We start from the raw sequence: 17,131 nt of genomic DNA, 5'->3' as shown, positions 1-17,131 counted from the left end.
GTTTCTCCACATCCTTGCCAGCATCTCGAGTTCTCTGATTTGCTCATTTTAGCCACTCTGACTGGCGTGAGGTGGTATCAGTGTGGTTTTGACTTGTATTTCCCTGATGAGGAGGGATGCTGAGCATCGTTTCATGTGTCTGTTGGCCATCTGGATGTCCTCTTTGCAGAAGTGTCTGTTTATATCTTCTGCCCATTTCTTCACTGGATTGTTTGTTTTTCGGGTATGGAGTTTGGTGAGTTCCTTATAGATTTTGCATACTAGCCCTTTATCTGATATTTATTTTTAAAGGCTATTGATTTATTTTGAGAGAGAGAGAGCATAAGCAGGTTAGGGGCAGAGAGAAGGATAGACAGAATCCCAATGGAGATGTGGGGCTCAAAACTGTGAACCGTGAGATCATGACCTGAGCTGAGATCAACAGTGGTACGCTTAACCAGCTGAGCCACCAGGCACCCCAAATTTCCTTATCTTTTAAATGCTTAGCTCCAAAGCATCTCACGGATAAAATGCTCTATGTTTTCATGTCTTGTTTCGGGTCTTCATTCTATTTTGGCTTTATTTTTGTGTATGGTGTAAGAAAGTCACACAGTTTCAGTATTTTGCCGGTAGCTGTCCAGTTTTACCAGCACCATTTATTGAAAAGACTGCCTTTTCCCTGTCGTATGTTTTGAAATGCTGCATGCTAATGTAGTTTTATGAAATCTGGCTTATCCATCTAGAATATTAAGCTGAGCTACTTATCTAAAGCAAAATGCACTCCAAGCTGTTGCAAACCGATTGTGCTCATTGATAACCAAGATGGACTTGTGGAAAGCATCTTACCAACTTGGTCAGTCTCACAAGAATGGTGGCCTTTTCCACCTGGTCACTCACTCCATGACAGATAAACCCAGCTCTGAAGCACTTAGAGCAAGGGCTGCTAGATGGCGCTGTTTCCCCAGATTTCCAAGGCGTCAAGGGTTTAGCAGATGGCTGCTGTAGGAGCATTAACAATTAATGTCCACTGTATCAGCCTGAACTGGCAGAAAATATGCTATACTCCAGAAACTACGGAGAACAGAGATTTCTCAAAGACATTCTTCTGCCAGCCTGGTCCTCTGCTGGCCGAAAATGTAATCATGCATATAGCCCGTCCCATCCACAAATAGGTCTCACAAATAAGGCGCATTAATAACAAGCATAAAGAGGAAATATCAAAATCAATAATTCTTATACTTATTTTCTCAGCCTTGTTATTTTATTTTGGAAGTTTTCCCCCAAAGTTCCAAGTTTTTTCCAGGGCTAGAAGGTGAATAGAAGGTAAAATCAATCCTGATGTGAGTTCACTTTCTCACAGCTGGAAAAAGGAGAGCACCAAGCAAGTATCTGCTCCGAATTCATATGGTTGCTTCTAGGGTCTCACAAACAGGGACGCAAGGGCTATGGTGTCATGTAGAAAAGATTTCTTGGTTTTCCTGACCTTTACTTTACTGTAATAAAGCCATTTGAGTTAAGGATTTAAGCTCTACAGGCATCACTATCTTCATCCAAAGGCAAAGATGTTCTTTGTCACACAAGGAGTTAGAGAAATCCAAAAGAGGGAAGGGCAAAGAGGTCATTTGGTCCATACTTAGCTCTGCTTGAAAATTTTCCCCCTTAACGTTGGTAACCTTCATCATGAGTATCTCCCGTGATGCCCGGTTGGGGTCCTGAAAGGCAAACTCCTCTTTGGTAACTGGACTTGCGGGGAAGCGGCTGCCACAGTTTCAGCTTCCCTGCCTGTCCCTTATGACTTTTCTTTTCTTGTAGATACGGCCACATCCAGGGGCAGGGGGAGGTGCCACAGCCGTGCAGATTAGAAAGCCACAGGGCAGCTCTCCCTGGCAGGCAGTGGCCCTGCTCTGCAATCTAAACCCTGCACCTTCCGCAGAGGTCTGCCTCCTGTTACTGTCTGGCCCTGACTTCTCCTGTGCCCAGAAACCGCAATCTGTCAAAACGAAATCATTTACTGCTCCATTCTCCCTCTGCCACGCCGTTTGCAGCTCACTTTTGCAGGCTGGGGAGACGGAAAGAATGAAACCTACGCATTTTCTTCATGTTTCCCTTCCAGTTTAATTGTGCCTTTCCTGAGTGCATGGTGTGCATTGTTTAGATTTATAAAAATGTTCCTAGCGCCTGCTCCTCTGGTGTGCGCCTAAAAAAATCATTTTCAATCAACAGCATCAACAACTAAGACTCCAAGCTTGCAAGTAGGGGGGAGCGCGTTGGGGGGGGTGGTTTACACCACTGGGAAGCACAGCTTCTCCCCTCCTGGCAGGGAAAAGCGAGGTCCCTTGACCGGAGGCGCCAATTACTATTTTAACCACCCTCCCCCACAGCCCCAGAGGCGGCTGGAAAGGAAACCACACGCTGGGAGTTCCCACAGAGTCTTGCTGGCTCACTAGGACTTCCAGGCCTTTGCCCATCTGGTGAGGCCCCCAGAGCAGGGGGCCTAATTAGGCGTCATCTGGCCACCTGAGAAGGCTCGGTGGACCTTGCCCCCGCTTCCCCCTCCTCCAGGCAGGACTCCACTCTCCCAGCTGCGGATCTCTGGAGCTTGTTTGGTTGAGCAGCTGCTCAGGCTAATTACTGGATAGCAGGGTCCCCAGGTGGCTGCCTCAGACTGGAAGGGGGCGGGCAGAGAGAGGGCTGAGGGACAGAAAGGGACAGGGAGAGGAACAATAGGAAGGGTGGCCAGAGAGGGGACAGAGGGAGAAGAAACAGAGAGCAGAGTTGGATGAGCACTGCAGTTCAATTCTTCTGAGCTGGAAGATGAGGAGGGGTCCCTGACCTGCAGAGGGAGAGTGGATCCCATGGGTGGGCCCATTCATGAGACAACCTGCCGTGCCCTCTCCAACCCCCACCCCTCACCCCATCACAGTATTCTGTATTCCTGCTCTTTGCTTCCATTTTGGCACCAGTTTCTACCCAGTCTGCTCCTTCAGTCCAGGTATTAACCAACCATTTTTTCTTAGGAGAACATGGCCTTAGAGCTCTCATTTTGGGGAGACGCTTTAGGAAGAGGCTGTTGTTTAACCCCAAGTTATTCTTTGTTCTTGTTGGACTTTTTGGCACAGAAGTGTGTCCATGTCTTTTAAAAAAAATTTTTTATTAGCATTTATTCAATTTTGAGAGACAGAGAATGAGTGGGGAAGGGGCAGAGAGAGAGGGAGACACAGAATCTGAAACAGGCTGAGCCATCAGCACAGAGCCTGATGTGGGGCTTGAACCCACAAACCGTGAGATCATGACCTGAACTGAAGTCGGATGCTTAACCGACTGAGCCACCCAGGTGCCCCAAGTGTGTCCATGTCTTAAGGTGTTTGGCACCCTGATGTCCCTAAACCATGGCTTTGCCCACCCATCCTCGGACATTTTCCCTTTGTCTTCTGGGCAATCACCCTATGACATGAGAGGAATGGGAAGAATAGTGGGAAAAGTGAAAGGGAAGCAGAATAGAAAGTAGAATTAACTACAAGGTGTTGTGTTGGCAGAAGATGCAACCTCCAGGCCACTGATGTCCCACCGTCGGCTTGAACCCTCACTTGCTAGAAAACCCAGCTGAGCTACTTACACACTTAATTCCATGGATTTTCGCTCATGTAAAGTAGGATTGTTGGAAACAATAATATTGTGGTGAGTCAGGGGAGCATTCCTGGACTAGATCAAAACGAACTCTAGTTTAATTTCTGGCCCTGTTATATCTGGGGTATGTGACCATGGGCAAATCATGGCATTTCCTCTCTCCTCCAACATTCCCATTGGAAAATATAAGAGAATGATTCTTTTAGTGTGCTAGAAGTTACCATTTTCTGAGCATATTAGAAGTTAGAATTTTATGTTTCTGTATTTGGTTTAACGGGTCTCATGAGGGAATGGCTTTCTCCCCGCCTTTCCCCAAACAGCCACAGTGGGATTGAAGGCAGTGCTGCTCCAGGAAAGGAAAACAGGTGTATGGAGAACAGCCATTTTGAGGCTCATGCTACGTGCCCCAGACCTCAGAAGGGTGGGATGTATAGGATGTGCCCTGATTAATGACAGCTGAAGCAAGAATTGGAAGGGTGGTGGGACCTTCAAGGTGATGGGGAGATAATCTCAGGATTCTGAAGTCTCGTCTGGTCCCCTCATAACTGTCCCCCCATCCCTTGTGAACCCAGAGCTGACGGGGGGGAAGCCTCAAGCTGTGATAGAAGGATTCTGAGATGTGAATTCATCAAACAAGATTCACAAAGCATGAGCCACTCTTTTCAGAACACTAGAATCATTTCATTCCATTAGTTATAAGCCGTGGTCAGCTTGGGCCCTCCCAAAGGGCCTCTGGGTGTAAATCCCAGGTACACTGCATGGATCCAGGGAGGTGAGCAAATGAGAAGAATCCTCTTACTAAAGGGTGTTAGGTCTCAGCTGGGTATAGAATGGTGGGAAGTTGAATTTCTTCAACCCTAAAGTAGGAGAACTGGTTTAAGTTACTCTGGGGGCCACGGTAAATCCTACAGGATAATTGTTACTATTTTCTGCAGGCCACTAAGCACACTAGCTTTGCCTTTAAGCTCCGACAGAAAATTAGCAAATCCTTAATTGAAGCCTATAGATTCTGCAGGGAGAGTTTAGGGCCTTGAGAGCTGATTCGGCCTAGCATGTCACTCTGGTGGGCACCTCTCCAGTGTCTCGGGGACATGGAAAGTAATCCTCTGCTTGACTAACCCCCCCAGAAAGCTGCCCAGGGCCTTCTGTTGTGGACAGTTCAAGTGCTTTAGAGGATCCGGTCTTACTTTCTACTGAAAGCTGCTTCCCTGAAACTCTTGCTCGATAATCCTGCTTCTGTCCTCTGGAACTACACGGGATAAATATAATCCCCTTTTCAGATGAAAGCTCTTCAGATAGGAGAAGCCAGTTATCACATTCCCTAAGTCTCCCTTTATATGAGACCCACGTTCCAAGTCGGACATGGTATGAAACTCCCTCCCCGTCCTACCGCGAGCCTCAGCAAGCACATCCATCAGGATCCAGAAAGGAAGGTAGAAACACCCCCAACATTCCCAGTAGAGACAGATTCATATGGGAGCTTTTTACGTAGCTGTGGAAGGACAAAGGGAACCAAGAGGCAAATGTGACGGAGACATTAGTGACCACAGGAAGCAGCTACCACCCTGAGAGCCAGAGGACGAAGAAGGGGAATGTCCCTGAGCCCAGAAGCCCCCCACGGCAGGGCAGGGACGGTGGCAGTGCCATGGAGGGGTGGAGCCTCTGAGGGCCACAGTGGCACAGATTCTGGGACCACCAGCATGGTGTCGGCGCCCTCACGGAGCCTGCAGTCAACTAAGCCCCTGTTTTCATGAAGCAGGTGAGACCAAACTCGTATTTTTCCAACACGAGTATTTGACTGAAGTTCAGGTCTCCAGTGGATCTATTTTTTCTTTCTTTCTCAGCAGATTGCCCCTTTCCTCTAGTGATCATGCCCTTCTTTTTCCCTTGGGACACCGCCCTCCTGCATGCATGTGGCTGGGCTGTCAGTCACATGACCTCAACAGCCCAGTCCCAGGAGGGGAGGGCAAGGACACAAACGACAACAGGGGAAGAGACGCTGACGGACATGTGGTCGGTGGGACAGAAGCAGTGTGTGTTCTCTACTGACATCCCTGCAGCTGCTCTGATTCCGGGTTTTTCCAAGACTCTGTTTTTCACACATCCCCCTCTTTTTTTTTTTTTTTTTTTTAACTGTTATTGCAAGCACTTCCCAGTATCCCTCCTATGAAGTCCTTTCTTGCTCAGGTTACCAAGGGTCTATTTCAGTTGCTCACAACCAAAGAAACTAGAGTGCTATGTGTCTTTACCTGTATTTCCTGTAGGCAAGAAGGAGCCATCTGGCTTGGTGAAGACCTATCACACACTGCCTCCAAAGCCAGCACATCAGCTACCCCTCCGTCTTTCTGTCTTCACAAATATTCGAAGCACAGTGAATTACTGCCAACCAGAAAGTAAACTCCTCTTGAAGTGCTGAAGAGAGCTATCCTTATTGCTATGGAGTTTCAAAACCTGTGATGAGGATGATGTATGGGAATCAAGTCTGGAAAAAACATTTTGATGTGACAACTTTGATGTGATTGTATCAAAATGGGCACATCAAAATATGAAAACATCTTTTTGTTTCTTAGAAATGTGAATAATGAACACCTCAAAGCCTCATCCCATCCCTGGGTTTGACCTTACTGTACCCCTAAAATTCACTCAGAAATGGGATGAAGACCAGGAAGTCAGTGTGTATATAATTATATTAACTGGCACTTTGGGAACATTTCTTCAAATTGTTTTACATGGCTGTCAAAATATCTTCAAAACATTGCATCAAAAGACCATATATCTGATTTCTATATATTTATATGATTCATTAAAAATGTGCCAAATATATATATTTTTATAAGAAGAAAAACCCCCCCCCCATCATCACTCACTACTTTTCAGATAGACAGAACTGAGTTTATCAGTAGCATGCATACTCAGTAAGTCAACTAGTTAAGAAAACCCTTCTACATATAATTGTCCTTCATTCCATGCTTATCCACATTATCCATAGGGATAGTCTGACAATGACTTCTTGAAACCTTGACCCAGGAAAAGGTTGGCTTCCCTTATAACTTCTTAGCACAGAAACAAGGTTAGTTTGGTAAAGCTTGTTTTGTAAAAAATCATAGTGGCACAAGTAATTATGTTTAATAATTATCTTTTAAATACTAAAAAAGATTTACTCTTTTAAAAATTGGCCAGGTCCTGGGGTGCCTCAGTCAGTTAAGCTTCCAGCTTCAGCTCAGGTCATGATCTTCTGGCTGGTGAGTTTGAGTCCTGCATTGGGCTCTGTGCTGACAGATCAGGAGCCTGGAGCCTGCTTTGGATTCTGTGTCTCCCTGTCTCTTTTGACCTCCTCCACTCATGCTCTTTCACTCTCACTCTTTCAAAAATAAATAAACGTTAAAAAATTTGGCCAGGTCCTGATTTCCAGTAAGGAAACCATAGGAAGAGGGACCTTTGAAAGATTACCGACTGGCTGACCTTCCCAGCACTTGAATCTACCACCAGGCTTGATTCCTGAGGCATCTGGACACACAGCCATTCACCCTCAGATGTGTTCACCTTTGCCTAGGGGGTGGGGGGGCAGACAATATGATGAAATACTCTATGAGATTCATACTTACTGCCTTAAACTTTTAAAGAAAAATGAGTTTCCAGAAAATATTAAGAAAACCATTCATCTTTGGACAGTTGACACTGAATTGGTTGGATTCTGAAGTATAAAATTTGGAAGTGGAGTGAATAAAGTGTTTCATGTTTGGAAGTATGATTTTTTTTTTTAATCTCTCTCTCTCAATCTCTCTCTCCTCTCTCTCTCTCTCTCTCTCTCTCTCTCTCTCTCTCTCTCTCTCTCTCTCTCTCTCTCTCCCTCTCCTTAATAGGCTTCAGTGCCCAGCACAGAGCCCAATGCAGGGCTTGAACTCACCATGTTCCGATCAAGACCTGAGCTGAGATCAAGAGTTGGATGCTTCACCGATTGAACAACCCAGATGCCTTGGAAGTATTGATAGTTTTGCTCATGGAACTGAAGTTCAGAAAGGCTTGACCAAAAATAAGGATTGCCAGGAACAACTTCTCATTCCAAATTTGGCTCACTGATAAACTAGAGTTTGAGGTTACTTATGTCATACCATGGTCCAAAAAACCTCCAAAGGAGTGAGACCAAGAACTGGTTATTTTCCAGATGAAACTGGATGGGCCAGCTCTGTGGGGTGATGCACTAAAGAGGGCAGTTGATGCCATTTTAGATTTAGGCTACATAAAACCAGTTGGCGTTCTCCACCCAGAACATGGAGTGGCCAGCAGAGTTCCTGTTCTTCAGTGAAATACGAGTGCAGATGGTCATGTAGCTGGGAGACATCGGTCTCTTGAGGACCCCAGACTTGTGGTGGTTGTTTGGGAAAATGTCAACTACCACATGTCACAGCAGAATATGCTTCTGATTCTTATGTCATTTCACTGTTGAGATAGTTTTCTACTGAGATACTAAGCATTTCATTAACTGCCCTAAAATGTGTCTGCTAAAGGGCTTTGATTCTCCCAAGAGATTCTCACTGTAATTTGAAGCTACGTCCCTAGCATTTTTGAAAGCCACCTCTGTCTTTTGTCACCCCCACGTCAGGAGATGGTTCTGCCCCTTTCCCCCAGCATGAAGCCTGACATGGGGCTCTATCTCACCACTGTGAGATCATGACCTGACCCAAAATCAAGACTGGGTCACTCAACTGACTGAGCCACCAGACACCCCAATTTTTACTTCATTTTAGATCACTACTTTTTTTTTAATGTTTTATTTATTTCTGAGAGAGAGAGAGAGAGAGGCAGCGCGAGCAGGGGAGAGTCAGAGAGAGAGGGAGACGCAGAATCGGAAGCAGGCTCCAGGCTCTGAGCTGTCAGCACAGAGCCGGATGCGGGGCTCGAACCCACAGACTGTGAGATCATGACCTGTGAGATCATGACCTGAGCCAATGTCTGATGTTTAGCTGACTGAGCCACCCAGGCGCCCCCATTTTAGATCACTAATTAACAAAGATACTTGGGACATGTTTTTGTTTTAAGGAGATCTTTATGGTTATGGATATGCTTGTCATAATGAAAGTCTACATATCCATAAAAAATTATTCTCAGATCTAGATAATTTTTACCTTTCTGTAATCTGCCTATTTACATTTTTTTTTAATTGGAGCATGTTTCTGTTCTCCCAAATCCTCTCCAATCCTCCATCGCTCCCTGCAGCCGCTTACACCCCATGCCTTCCTCTGTAGAGGGGGATGTCATTCGCCTGAACACACTTGAGTGGCAAGGTGTTTTCTTGCCTCCTTGCCTATCTTAGGTTTCAATTTCCTACTAACCATATTTGTTCTAGCCTTCCCAGTGTGAAGATCACTTTCCTCCATAGAGAGAGCAATATAGGAGTTGAATTGACCTGCTTTTCTCTGTTAGCTTTTAACATGATATCACTTGCCTCCAACAGGCCCCTCGTTCCTCATTCTACTTGCTCTGAGCCCAGCCCAAAACCCCCTTTTAGTGCCCTTACATAGATTTTTAATCCTTGGGGCAATTTGGACTCTCTGATTCCTAGGATCATTATGCCTGGCTAATATTCCTTGGTTATAAGTGTATAAGTGCTTCTTTTCACATTTCAGGCATTTCTTTTTTTTTTCTTATAAGAATATTTTCATATGTCTCTATATATCTTACAGAAAGTTCTATACAGTTTTTCTTCCCCATTCAAAATCATTTCAGATTTTTTTTTTTTTACAAATAGTTTATTGTCAAATTAGTTTCCACATAACACTCAGTGCTCATCCCCATAAGTGTCCTCCTCTATGCCCATCCCCCCCTCCCCCCCGCATCCATCAGTTCTCAGTTTTTGTCAGCATTCAAGAGTCTCTCATGGTTTGCCTCTCTCCCTTTCCCCCACCATTTCCGCCCTTCTTCTCCCCCTTGTTCCTCCGTCAAGTTCCTCCTAATCCTCCTATACGTGCAAACATATGATATTTGTCCTTCTCTGCCTGACTTATTTCGCTCAGCATAACACCCTCAAGGTCCATCCATGTTGCTACACATGGCCAGATTTCATTCTTTCTCATTGCCATGTAGTATTCCATGGTATAGATAAACCACATCTTCTTGATCCATTCGTCCGTTGATGGACACTTAGGCTCTTTCCATGTTTTAGCTATTGTGGAGAGTGCTGCTATGAACATTGGGGTACATGTGCTCCTATGCACCAGCACTCCTATATCCCTTGGGTAAATTCCTAGCAGTGCTATTGCTGGGTCATAGGGGAGTTCTACTGTTAGTTTCCTGAGGAACCTCCACACTGTTTTCCAGAGGGGCTGCACCAGTTTACATTCCCACCAACAGTGTAGGAGGGTGCTCGTTTCTCCACATCCTCGCCAGCATCTCGAGTTCTCTGATTTGCTCATTTTAGCCACTCTGACCAGTGTGAGGTGGTATCTCGATGTGGTTTTGATCTGTATTTCCCTGATGAGGAGGGATGCTGAGCATCGTTTCATGTGTCTGTTGGCCATCTGGATGTCCTCTTTGGAGAAGTGGCTGTTCATATCTTCTGCCCATTTCTTCACTGGGTTGTTTGTGTTTCGGGCGTGTAGTTTGGTGAGTTCCTTATAGATTCTGGATATTAACCCTTTATCTGATATGTCATTTGCAACTATCTTTTCCCATTCCGTTGGTTGCCTATTAGTTTTCTGGGTTGTTTCCTTGGCTGTGCAGAAGCTTTTAATCTTGATGAGGTCCCAATCATTTATTTTTGCTCTTGATTCCCTTGCTTTTGGGGATGTGTCAAGTAAGAAGTTGCTGCGGTGGAGGTCAAGGAGGCTGTTTCCTGCTTTCTCCTCTAAGGTTTTGATAGTTTCCTGTCTCACGTTCAGGTCCTTTATCCATTTTGAGTTTATTTTTGTGCATGGTGTGAGAAAATGATCTAGTTTCATTCTTCTGCATGTTGCTGTCCAATTCTCCCAACACCATCTGTTAAAAAGGCTGTCTTTTTTCCATTTGATATTCTTTCCTACTTTGTCAAAGATCAGTTGGCTGTATACTTTTGGGTTCACTTCTGAGTTCTCAATTCTGTTCCATTGGTCTATGTGTCTGTTTTTGTGCCAATACCATACTTTCTGGATGATGACAGCTTTGTAATAGAGGCTAAAGTCTGGGATGGTGATACCTCCCGTTTTGGTTTTATTTTTCAGTATTACTTTGGCTATTTGGGGTCTTTTATGGTTCCATACAAATTTTTGGATAGTTTGTTCTAGTTTTGAGAAGTATGCTGATGCAATTTTGATTGGAATTGCATTGAATGTGTAGAGTGCTTTGGGTAGTAATGACATCTTAACTATATTTATTCTCCCTATCCATGAGCATGGAATGTTTTTCCATTTCTTCGTGTCTTCTTCAATTTCCTTCATAAGTTTTCTATAGTTTTCATCATACAGATCTCTTGTATCCTTGGTTAGGTTTATTCCAAGGTATTTTATGGTTTTTTGTGCAATTGTGAATGGGATCAGTTTCTTGATTTCTCTTTCTGTTGCTTCATTGTTGGTGTATAAAAATGCAACCGATTTCTGTACGTTGATTTTGTACACTGCAAGTTGGCTGAATTCTTGAATCAGTTCTAGTAGGCTTCTGGTGGAGTCTGTCGGGTTTTCGATGTAGAGTATCATGTCATCTGCCAAGAGTGAAAGTTTGACTTCCTCTTTGCCAATTCTGATGCCTTTGATTTCCTTTTGGTGTCTGATGGCTGATGCTAGGACTTCCAGCACTATGTTAAACAACAGTGGTGAGTCAGGCATTTCTTTTTAAAAATGTGATGATTAGAAAGCTTTCTGCAGTGTTTATTTTTGTTTACTTTTGGTTGTTTTTTTGTTTTTGTTTTGTTTGTTTTTGGTAAAGACACTTCCCCTTTTTTCTTCTTGATCTATGTCATTTGTTGTTATGACCTGAATGTTTGTGTCACCCTAAAATTCATATCTTGAAATCTAATGCCCAATGTAATGGTATTTGGAGATGGAGCCTTTGGGAGGTGATTTGGTCCAGAGGGAAGAGCCTTCATGAATGGGATTAATATCCTGATAAAAGAGGGAAGGAGCTGGCTTACTCTCTTTGTGCCATGTGTGGATACAAGGAGAAGTTTGCAGTGTGCAACTCAGAAGGGGGTTTTTCCAAGAATCCCACCATGCTGACCTTGACCTCTGACTTCTAGCCTTCCTAACTGTGAGATATAAGTTTCTGTTGTTTATAAGCCTCCCAGGCTGTGATACTTGTTACAGCGGCCCAAATTGACTAAGACATATGTTAGTGTTAGGGGAGAATTCTTTCCCGTGAAGCTTCTTTCTTCTTTTAGCCATTTTGACTTTTAGAGTGTTGCCAATGAGTCATTCATACCTTCTTTCTGAACTTTTACAAATTATTTTTCCCTTAAAATCTAGAATTTATGCCTAATTACGGCCAATGGTTCTGTTGGGGAGCAAGAATGTCCTGTTCCCTTCAAAATCCTTCTAGCCAGACTGAGAATCAAATTGACACAAGACAGGATAACAGGGGAAAATAAAATATAATAGTGTATGTACAGGGAATCCACACAGACATGGAAATCCCAAAGGTAGGCACAATAAGGTATATATGTCGTTCTGGACTAAGGAGAAGGGGTGGGGGTCTGGAACTTCTTTTGAAGGAAAGAAAGCAATTCACAGGAAGATGAAAAAGAAGAAAGGTTTGGGAAGCAAATATTTTCCGGGCCACTCAGAAACAATGGGGCATAGAGGACTTTACCCAAACAGGTCCTGTTAGGTGCCTTCCTTGTCAACCACACCTAGTTTATATCCTAATGCAGTTATCTATGGTGATAGTTCTCTCCCTGTAAATTCTTTTTAGGCATATGAGGGAGAGGTAAAGAGCTTTTCTTCTATCTTCTGGGTTTTGATTGCTTTTTCACTCAAAATAATCTTTATGCCAAAGTGGCTCATCTTGGGGTGGCCTGCTCTTGGACCCCAACATTTCCTTCATTCTTTGGCTGTTAATAGTTCCATAAGGATGACAGTCACTTTATCCAACTATTTATTTGACTACACTAGGCTGGTTGTGCTTAAGGGTTAGGAAGAAGGCTGCAATAATAGCTGCAAAACCAGGGGCTTCTGACTTTGACAGATCTGGATTCAAATCTCCACAGACCTGCTGATGATCTTAAACAATCCACTTGACATGTCTGACTCGTAAGGTTAAAAACTGAATCAGTTTTACAACTTTGCAGGGATGGTTTTAAAATCATAAAGAATTAAAGTTTGCTCAATAAATGGTAGCTATTGTTATTACTGCCTGAATAATACAAAGAGAGAGAATTCTGATAACAGCTAGGGACCAAAGGTCCTTGACCTACAAGGGTAAGTATGTCATGTTACCAGCAGACCTGCCCACAGAATAATGTTTATGATCTTTAGGAAAATGTTCCTGCTCCAGCATATGTGCTAATAGGTGTTCATGAGCTTTCCGACCTCACTCCAGGCCATCTTGGTGGCCGCTCTGGATTGGGGTTCTCCAATCGCCCTCCCTTTGCGGGACTATGAAGGCAAGAGGTTCGTAGCCCCCAAAGAGGATGACAAAGTCACTGGAGTCGATCAACTCAAGGCTCCAACTCATTATAAAAAGTAGAAAGTATAAGCTCTGGGGTATAAGCACACTCTGAAAATGATCAGACATGGCAAAGTGAAACTGGGCATCCTTGCCAACAACTGCTCAGCCTTGAGGAAATCTGAACTAGGATCCTGTACCATGGTGGCCAAAACTGGTGTTCACCACTGCCGTGGCAGTAAAATTGAGTTGAGCACAATATGTGGGAGATACTCTAGAATGTGCACACTGGTTGTCATTGATCCAGGCTATTCCGATATCATGAGAAGCCAGCAGACTGGTGAAAGGTAAATCACGCAAAAATTTTTCTTTAATAAAACTGGCCAGAGCTTGTTAAAAAACAACAACAACAAAGTGTGTGTGTGAGTTGGTGTTATAGCATAAATAAGTAAAGCCACAATAGATATCATTAGGGTTGAAATATAGACATATTGGTGGCAACGAGCATACTGGTGGAGCACACAGGTTCTGAAGCTAAACTGAACGGCTTAAGTCTTTCTGCACCACATATTAGCTTTGTGATCTTGGGCAAATGGCTGGGATGTTTTGTGTTCCCATGTCTAACGCATTGATCTGTTACAAAGATTTAAATGAGTAAATACATGTGATTGCTTAAAATGTCACCTGGCACATGGCACTTAATAATGTTAGCTCTTAATATCTTGCCAAGGATGGCATTCTGTGAAGACGGAGCTGAGAATGCCAGAAGCAACAGCATTCCCATGTCAACCAGAGTCTCTGAAATAACACTGAGAAACCCTCAGAGATCAACAGGGCTAAGGAAATGAACAAAAGGAAAGTATTGAAAAATGTTCACAAGAAAGCTTAGATTGATAAGTCCTTCCATCGGGGAACATACAGGCACATCTGGAGGTAATGATTTCCAAGTCAGGTTGTTGTTGTAAGAGGTTAGTTTATAAGGGCAGCTGAACATTTACCATCAATTTTGGGGTATATCTTGCTGAATCATTAGAGCCTCCATCTGAGTGGGCTATCCAAGTGCCCCCTACCCTTTTAGGGGAGTGGAGGTGTGCACGATTCTCCAAGATGGGTTGTAGGTGAACCCATGGGTAGGCAGTTATATATCTTTATAAATTCTTCTCCTCCTCTTCTTTTTTTGGCAGTCAGTCAACCAAGCTTTAAAAAGATGGGCCCTCAAAGGCTAAAGTGTGGGATTAAAGTTGGGGATAGTAGCAAAGAGGAGAAGCACTTGAAATAAGGTCAGTGCCCTTCAGGACTATTTGTTAGACTCTAAGCAAACAAAACGCTGCTCAGAGCTAAAATAAACATGTTTCAAGTGCGAGAAACTCTTCTTAAGTGTCCAACTTTGGCTCAGGTCATGATCTCATGGTTTGTGAGTTTGAGCCCTGCATTGGGCTATGTGTTGATAGCTTAGAGCCTGGAGCCTGCTTCAGATTCTTTCTCCCTCTCTCTCTGCCCGCCCCCCCCCCCTCGTGCTCTATCTCTCTCTCTCTCAAAAATAAGTAAACATTAAAAAAAATTTGTTTTTAACTGGGCATGGTAATAATAACACATAACCCCAAATGTGTTTATAAGAAGTGAGTTAATACAGTGCCTGGCACACAGTAAGCATTCAACCTTAGCTTACTTAGGTTAGCTTTATCCTTTGGTAGATTCCCCCTCGAAAGCCATTGCCTCTGGACTCTTATTTTTTGGGAGATTTTTGATTACTGATTCAATTTCTTTACTGGTAATGGGTCTGTTGAAATTTTCTATTTCTTCTGGTTTCAGTTTTGAAAATTCACATGTTTGTAGGAATTTGTCCATTTCTTCCAGTTTGCCCAATTTGTTGGCATATAATTGCTCCTAATATTCTCTTATTATTGTTTGTATCTCTGCAGTTTTGGTTGTGATCCCTCCTCTTTCATGATTTTATTTATTTGGGCCCTTTCCTTTTTCTTTTTGATCAATCTGGCTAGGGGTTTATCAATTTTGTTAATTCTTTCAAAGAACCAGCTCCTGGTTTTGTTGATCTGTTTTACTCTTGCTGTTTTTTTTGTTTTGTTTTGTTTTGTTTTGTTTTGATATCATTGATTTCTGTTCTAATCTTTATTATTTCCCTTCTGCTAGTTTTGGGCTTCATTTGATGTTCTTTTTCCAGCTCCTTTAGGTGTAAAGTTACATTGTGTATTTAAGACTGACCTTTCTTCTTGAGGAAGGACTGGATTGCAATATACTTCCATCTTATGGCTGCCTTTGCTGTATCCCAGAGGTTTGGGGCTATCATGTTTTCATTTTCATTGGCTTTCATGTACTTTCTAATTTTCTCTTTAATGTCTTGTTTATAGCATTCATTCTTTAGTAAGATGTTCTTTAATCCCCAAGTATTCATTATCTTTCCAAATTTTTTCTTATGGTTGATTTCAAGTTTCATAGCATCGCAGTCTAAAAATATGCATAGTATGATCTTGATCTTTCTGTACTTGTTGGGGGCTGATTTGTGACCTAGTATGTGATCTATTCTGGAGAATGTTCCATGTGCACTTGAGAAGAAGGTGTATTCTGCTCCTTTAGGATGAAAGGTTCTGAATATATCTGTTCAAAACTATTGTTTCTGTATGGATTTTCTGCTTAGATGATCTGTCCATTGCTGAAGTGGGGTACTGAAGTCCCCTATGACTATGGTATTATTATCAATGAGGTTTTTTTTATGTTTGAAAGCTATTAAGTAACTGGTGGTTATAAACTGAGAAACATTTCTTTGTTCAGGAATTCCTCTCTCTGCCTTCCATAAATATTCTTGTTTATCAAAAGGAAAGTTTGAGGTAGAGTTTTGGGAGATTCTAGTCTACTTAAACCTATTTCAATTAGTTCAAAATTCTACAGACTCCTCAGAGTTGATCAAAAACAACATTTCCTCTAGGAAGTCTCTGCAACTATTCCCAATTATTTAGTGGGTCCCACTCATAACTGCTCAGTGCCTGTGTGGCCCACACTTCATATACTGCCAATTGGCTGACATCACATTTTGCATTTCCTTCTCCTGTTTCATCTGAATAAATCTTTTGTTCCGAAGTGTATTCCCAGATAACTGGAGACAGTATATGTTCAGCATTTTAAAAAAATAAAATGAATGAATTTATTTCTTTTTTTTATAATCCAAATCTGACATATAAAGGGCAAACTGGGTGGTGTCATTTTAAAATTATCATCAAGAAAAAGTCAAGTTAGGGACATCTAGAGGGGCTTAGGTGGTTAAATGTCCGGCTCCTGGTTTTGGCTCAGGTCATGATCTCACTGTGAGTTTGAGCCCCTGTCAGGCTTTGTGCTGACAGGAGAAATTCTCTCCTACTCTCTCTGCCCCACCTTGCTTGTGCTCTCTCTCTTGTTCTCTCTCTCTCTCTCAAATAAATAAACATGAAAAAAAAAAGTCAAGTTAGTTTGCTTGTGTTTAAGGTCTGGTTGCCCTTATTTTGCTCTATGACCCCATGTGAGTTCTCTAAACTCTCCAAACCTTGATGTCTTCATCTGTAATAGAATCAGTGAGAACTAAATGGGATAAGCCACATGCCTGAACTAAAGCAGGTTCTGGACAAATGTTGGTTCATAACCAGTGTCAGTGGGTCTCCTCCTCTCAATCAATCAGACAGCTCTGAGTTCCATCCATCTCCTTGCGTCCTAATCAATTGACAGCTCAAGTGAGTGACGAATTTCGAAGAGCTTTTTCTAGCAGTTTTGGGTTTTGGTTGGACTCCCAAGACCTTTTTTATGGTTGTTTTCAACTCTTAGCAGTTCTTAGGCTACATAATGATAAATATATCCTGGATGCTTTGTAAGAATGCAAATTCCAGGAACACAGCCTAGATTATCTTGATTCCTTAATGCCAGGAGGGACTCAGGAATCTGCATTTTTCAGCATGCACTGAGACATTGC

General features: G+C 42.9%; 2 pseudogenes; both read left to right on the top strand.

Annotated features, from left to right (window-relative positions):
• The window catches only part of LOC120225355, an 11,399-nt pseudogene extending 3,346 nt beyond the window's left edge, over positions 1-8,053 (top strand).
• A 5,148-nt stretch (positions 8,054-13,201) lies between these two features.
• On the top strand, positions 13,202-13,554 carry LOC120225354 (annotated as a pseudogene).
• Positions 13,555-17,131: the final 3,577 nt, after the last annotated feature.

The sequence above is a fragment of the Hyaena hyaena genome, unplaced genomic scaffold (assembly GCF_003009895.1).
Source record: "Hyaena hyaena isolate Hyena2069 unplaced genomic scaffold, ASM300989v1 scaffold_1371, whole genome shotgun sequence".
NCBI classification, from domain to species: domain Eukaryota; kingdom Metazoa; phylum Chordata; class Mammalia; order Carnivora; family Hyaenidae; genus Hyaena; species Hyaena hyaena.
Note: the sequence above shows the minus strand (reverse complement) of the source record. Positions and strands in the feature narration are given on the sequence as shown.